The sequence below is a fragment of the Pongo abelii genome, chromosome 13 (assembly GCF_028885655.2).
Source record: "Pongo abelii isolate AG06213 chromosome 13, NHGRI_mPonAbe1-v2.0_pri, whole genome shotgun sequence".
NCBI lineage: Eukaryota > Metazoa > Chordata > Mammalia > Primates > Hominidae > Pongo > Pongo abelii.
Window position 1 is genome coordinate 24,255,849 of NC_071998.2, and position 6,161 is coordinate 24,262,009.

Consider the following 6,161-nt stretch of genomic DNA (forward strand, 5'->3'; position numbering starts at 1 on the left):
TCAGCAACAGCAGAATGTACAGTTTTTCAAGTGCTCATAGAGTATTTCCCCATATAGATTATATATTATATAATAACGTACAGATAAGAGGATTAAAATAATTCAAAGTATATTCTATCATCACAGAGGGATTTAATTAGAAATAAACAACAGAAACAAGCAGGAAAAATCACAAATATTTGAAAATTAAACATCACACTCCTAAATAACTCGTGGGCTTCAGAAGGAATTTCTAGAGTAATTATGCTTTTAACTAAAAAACCAAAAATATATTGATGTACATGGAATGCAGCCATAATTAAAGGGAAATGTATAGCTTTAAATAACTACATTAGGAAAACAACCACAAAAGTTTGCATTATAATCTAAACTTCTACCTGAAGACACTGGAAAAATAAGAGAAAAGTCAACCAAAAGTAAACATAAGGAAGAAATAATAAAGATCAAGTTAAAAATCAATTCAATAGAGAATAGAAAAATGGAGAAAATCAATGGAACTACAACCTGGTTACTTGAAATGCTATAAAATTGATAACACTTTAGTCAGACTGAACAAGATAAAAAGCAAGAAAATAGAAATTGCAAAGTCAGGAGTGAAAATGAAGAATACAATTAGTAACCCTATAGAAATATATGGAAATGTTATGAACAACACTATGTCAATGAATTTGACAACTTGGATGAAACAGACATATTCCTAGAAAGACATAAGAGTAACTCAAGAAAAAAAGCCACATGTCTGGATAGACATATTACAAGTAAAGAAGTATTTTAGTAAATAACACCATACAGAGCAGAGGTCAGCAAAATTTTTCTGTAAGGAGCTAGATAGTAAATATTTTGGGCCATATGCAACCTCTGTCAGTTCTTTTTCTCCTATTCCTCCTCTTCCATCTTCTAACACTTTAAAAGTATAAAATTTATTCTTAGTTTATGAGTCATACAAATATAGGCCATGGCTTGACTTTAACATGTGAGCAATAGTTTATCACTCCATGTCATAGAGAAAAGCTCAGGACTAGTTGACTTTACTGGTAAATCCCATCAAATATTTAAATAATAATACAACTCCTATGAAAAAAAACTTTCAAAAAATAAAGAATAAGATTATTCCTAAATTCATCCCAGTTCAGTCCACAATTTACTAATTCAGCCAGCAGGTCAGAATTACTTTGATACTAATAAAAGAAATCACAAGAAAACGACAAACTAGTATGTCTATGGTCTCCATAAAATATTAGCAAACCTCATTTAGCAATATATAAAAAGATTATATACTATGACCAAGTGGGATTTATCCTGCCAGTGCAAGATTGGCTTGACATCCAAAATCAACTAACATAATATACCATATTAATAGAATAAAAAACATATCAGATTATCTCAGTGTATGCAATAAAATAAATTTGACAAAATAACCTGTACCCAAAATCTCAACAAATTATGAACAGATTGAACTTTCTCATCCTGATTAACGGCATGAAAAAAACACTCACTTTAAACATGAAAGCTTCAAAAGACTGAATGCTTTGCCTATAATATTGGTAGCAAAGTAACAATGTCTGTTTTCACTACTTTTATTCAACATTGCACTGGAGATATCAGACAGTATAGTCAGATAAGAAATTGCAGTAAAAGGCTTCCAGGTTGGAAAGGAAAAAGTAAAACTCTTTTTAATCTCAGACTACATGATCCTGTATGTAAACAAAAACAAAAACAAAAACAAAAAAACTCCTGTGAAATCTACGAAGAAACTTCTAGAACAAATCCATTTAGCAAGATTTCAGGATACAGTATGTATAGCAAAAATCATATGTGTTCTAATACTAGTAATAATCCAAAAGTGAAATTAAGAAAAATATTTTTATAGTTGCAGCATAGAAAATAGCACTTTGCAATATATTAAACAACAGAAATATAAGACCTATACATAGAAAAAATATAAAATGTTGAGATAAGTTTTAAAAGATCAAAAAGAATGGAAAAAACATTCCATGATCATGGAGGACTCAGTATTGTTAAGATAGAAATTATCTCCAAATTTATCAATAAGTACACGGCAAGCCTTGTCAAAATTCTAGTAATACCTTTCGTAGAGATTGACTAGCTGATCCTAAACCTATATGGTGATACCTAGGACTTGAATAGTCAAGGCAATTTTGAAAAAGAAAAACACAATTAAAAGACTTACACTAGCCAATTTTAAAACATACGATAAAGCTGCAATAATCAACAGAGTGTGGTATTAACATAAGATTAACATAGATTAAGAACCTAGACGACTCGCTCCTCTCAGAAGCTGCAGCCATGATGGAAGTTTGAGAGTTGAGCCGCTGTGAGGCGAGGCCGGGCTCAGGCGAGGGAGATGAGAGACGGCGGCGACCGCGACCCGAAGCCCCTCGCAGCGCCTATGAGCAGCCGCGAGGGCAGCGCCCTCGGGGAGCCGGCCGGCCTGCGGCGGCGGCAGCGGCGGCGTTTCTCGCCTCCTCTTCGTCTTTTCTAACTGTGCAGCCTCTTGCTCGGCTTCTCCTGAAAGGGAAGGTGGAAGCCGTGGGCTCGGGCGGGAGCCGGCTGAGGCGCGGCGGCGGCGGCGGTACATCCAGGGACCCGGGCCGGTTTTAAACCTCCCGTCCGCCGCCGCCGCACCCCCCGTGGCCTGGGCTCCGGAGGCCGCTGGAGGAGGCAGCCTTTCGGAGGATTATTCGTCTTCTCCCCATTCCGCTGCCGCCGCTGCCAGGCCTCTGGCTGCTGAGGAGAAGCAGGCCCAGTCGCTGCAACCATCCAGCAGCCGCCGCAGCAGCCATTACCCGGCTGCGGTCCAGAGCCAAGCGGCGGCAGAGCGAGGGGCATCAGCTACCGCCAAGTTCAGAGCCATTTCCATCCTGCAGAAGAACCCCGCCACCAGCAGCTTCTGCCATCTCTCTCCTCCTTTTTCTTCAGCCACAGGCTCCCAGACATGACAGCCATCATCAAAGAGATCGTTAGCAGAAACAAAAGGAGATATCAAGAGGATGGATTCGACTTAGACTTGACCTATATTTATCTAAACATTATTGTTATGGGATTTCCTGCATAACATCTCTCTCTTCCTGCAGAAAGACTTGAAGGCGTATACAGGAACAATATTGACGATGTAGTAAGGTTTTTGGATTCAACGCATAAAAACCATTACAAGATATACAATCTTTGTGCTGAGACATTATGACACCACCAAATTTAATTGCAGAGTTGCACAATATCCTTTTGAAGACCATAACCCACCACAGCTAGAACTTATCAAACCCTTTTGTGAAGATCTTGACCAATGGCTAAGTGAAGATGACAATCATGTTGCAGCAATTCACTGTAAAGCTGGAAAGGGACGAACTGGTGTAATGATTTATGCATATTTATTACATCGGGGCAAATTTTTAAAGGCACAAGAGGCCCTAGATTTCTATGGGGAAGTAATGACCAGAGACAAAAAGGGAGTAACTATTCCCAGTCAGAGGCGCTATGTGTATTATTATAGCTACCTGTTAAAGAATCATCTGGATTATAGACCAGTGGCACTGTTGTTTCACAAGATGATGTTTGAAACTATTCCAATGTTCAGTGGCGGAACTTGCAATCCTCAGTTTGTGGTCTGCCAGCTAAAGGTGAAGATATATTCCTCCAATTCAGTACCCACACGACAGGAAGACAAGTTCATGTACTTTGAGTTCCCTCAGCCATTACCTGTGTGTGGTGATATCAAAGTAGAGTTCTTCCACAAACAGAACAAGATGCTAAAAAAGGACAAAATGTTTCACTTTTGGGTAAATACGTTCTTCATACCAGGACCAGAGGAAACTTCAGAAAAAGTAGAAAATGGAAGTCTATGTGATCAAGAAATTGATAGCATTTGCAGTATAGAGCGTGCAGATAATGACAAGGAATATCTAGTACTTTAACAAAAAATGATCTTGACAAAGCAAATAAAGACAAAGCCAACCGATGCTTTTCTCCAGATTTTAAGGTGAAGCTGTACTTCACAAAAACAGTAGAGGAACCGTCAAATCCAGAAGCTAGCAGTTCAACTTCTGTAACACCAAATGTTAGTGACAATGAACCTGATCATTATAGATATTCTGACACCACTGACTCTGATCCAGAGAATGAACCTTTTGATGAAGATCAGCATACACAAATTACAAAAGTCTGAATTTTTTTTTATCAAGAGGGATAAAACACCATGAAAACAAACTTGAATAAACTGAAAATGGATCTTTTTTTTTTTTTAATGGCAATAGGACATTGTGTCAGATTACCAGTTATAGGAACAATTCCTGACCAATCTTGTTTTACCCTATACATCCACAGGATTTCGACACTTGTTGTCCAGTTGAAAAAAGGTTGTGTAGCTGTGTCATGTATATACCTTTTTGTGTCAAAAGGACATTTAAAATTCAATTAGGATTAATAAAGATGGCACTTTCCCATTTTATTCCAGTTTTATAAGAAGTGGAGACAGACTGATGTGTATACGTAGGAATTTTTTCCTTTTGTGTTCTGTCACCAACTGAAGTGGCTGAAGAGCTTTGTGATATACTGGTTCACATCCTACCCCTTTCCACTTGTGACAACAGATAAGTTTGCAGTTGGCTAAGAGAAGTTTCCGAAGGGTTTTGCTGCATTCTAATGCATGTATTCGGGTTAGGGGAATGGAGGGAATGCTTAGAAAGGAAATAATTTTATGCTGGACTCTGGACCATATACCATCTCCAGCTGTTTACACACACCTTTCTTTAGCATGCTACAGTTATTAATCTGGACATTCGAGGAATTGGCCGCTGTCACTGCTTGTTGTTTGCGCATTTTTTTTTAAAGCATATTGGTGCTAGAAAAGGCAGCTAAAGGAAGTGAATCTGTATTGGGGTACAGGAATGAACCTTCTGCGACATCTTAAGATCCACAAAGGAAGGGATATAAAAATAATGTCATAGATAAGAAACACAGCAACAATGACTTAACCATATAAATGTGGAGGCTATCAACAAAGAATGGGCTTGAAACATTATAAAAATTGACAATGATTTATTAAATATGTTTTCTTAATTGTAATGACTTCTCCATCTCCTGTGTAATCAAGGCCAGTGCCAAAAGTCAGATGCTATTAGTACCTACATCAATCAACAACTTACACTTATTTTACTAGTTTTCAATCGTATACCTGTTGTGGATGCTTCATGTGCTGCCTGCAAGCTTCTTTTTTCTCATTAAATATAAAATATTTTGTAATGCTAAAAAAAAAAAAAAAAAAGAACATAGAAGACAAACATCAGAAATAAACCCATCCACTATGGTTAACTCATTTTTGAATATGGTGTAAAGTCAGTTTAATGATGAAATAATATTATTTTCAACAAATAGTACAGAAATTACACTATGCAAAAATACTAATACTATTAATAATGATCTTGGATCATTACCTCACACCATACCCCAAAATTAACTCAGAACATGGTGTACACCAAATATAAGAGCAAAAACCATGAAACTTCTAGAAGAAGACAGAAAAAAAATTATGGCTTAGTTGTTTCTTAGAAGTAACAGGAAAAGCATAATTCATAAAAGATAAATTGAAAAATTGGATGTCATCAAAATAAAAAATGGTTTATCTTCAAAGTCACCTGTTAAGAAAATGAGAAGACAAATCATGAAGCAGGAAAAAATTTTTGAAAGTCATATATCTGATAAGCGACAGTTAAAACTAAATAAAAAGACAAACCGGGGGGGAGGAGCCAAGATGGCCGAATAGGAACAGCTCCGGTCTACAGCTCCCAGCGCGAGCGACGCAGAAGACGGGTGATTTCTGCATTTCCATCTGAGGTACCGTGTTCATCTCACTAGGGAGTGCCAGACAGTGGGTGCAGGTCAGTGGGTGAGCGCACTGTGCGCCAGCCGAAGCAGGGGCGAGGCATTGCCTCACTCGGGAAGCGCAAGGGGTCAGGGAGTTCCCCTTCCAGGGGTGACAGAAGGCACCTGGAAAATCGGGCCACTCCCACCCGAATACTGTGCTTTTCCGACGGGCTTAGGAACCGGTGCCCCAGGAGAGTATAGCCCGCACCTGGCTCAGAGGGTCCTACGCCCACGGAGTCTCGCTGATTGCTAGCACAGCAGTCTGAGATCAAACAGCAAGT

The 6,161-nt window shown here is 38.4% G+C and overlaps 1 pseudogene; it reads left to right on the forward strand.

The window, feature by feature from the left end:
* Window positions 1-2,709: 2,709 nt before the first annotated feature.
* On the forward strand, window positions 2,710-5,147 carry LOC100936975 (phosphatidylinositol 3,4,5-trisphosphate 3-phosphatase and dual-specificity protein phosphatase PTEN-like; annotated as a pseudogene).
* The last annotated feature ends 1,014 nt before the right edge of the window (window positions 5,148-6,161 follow it).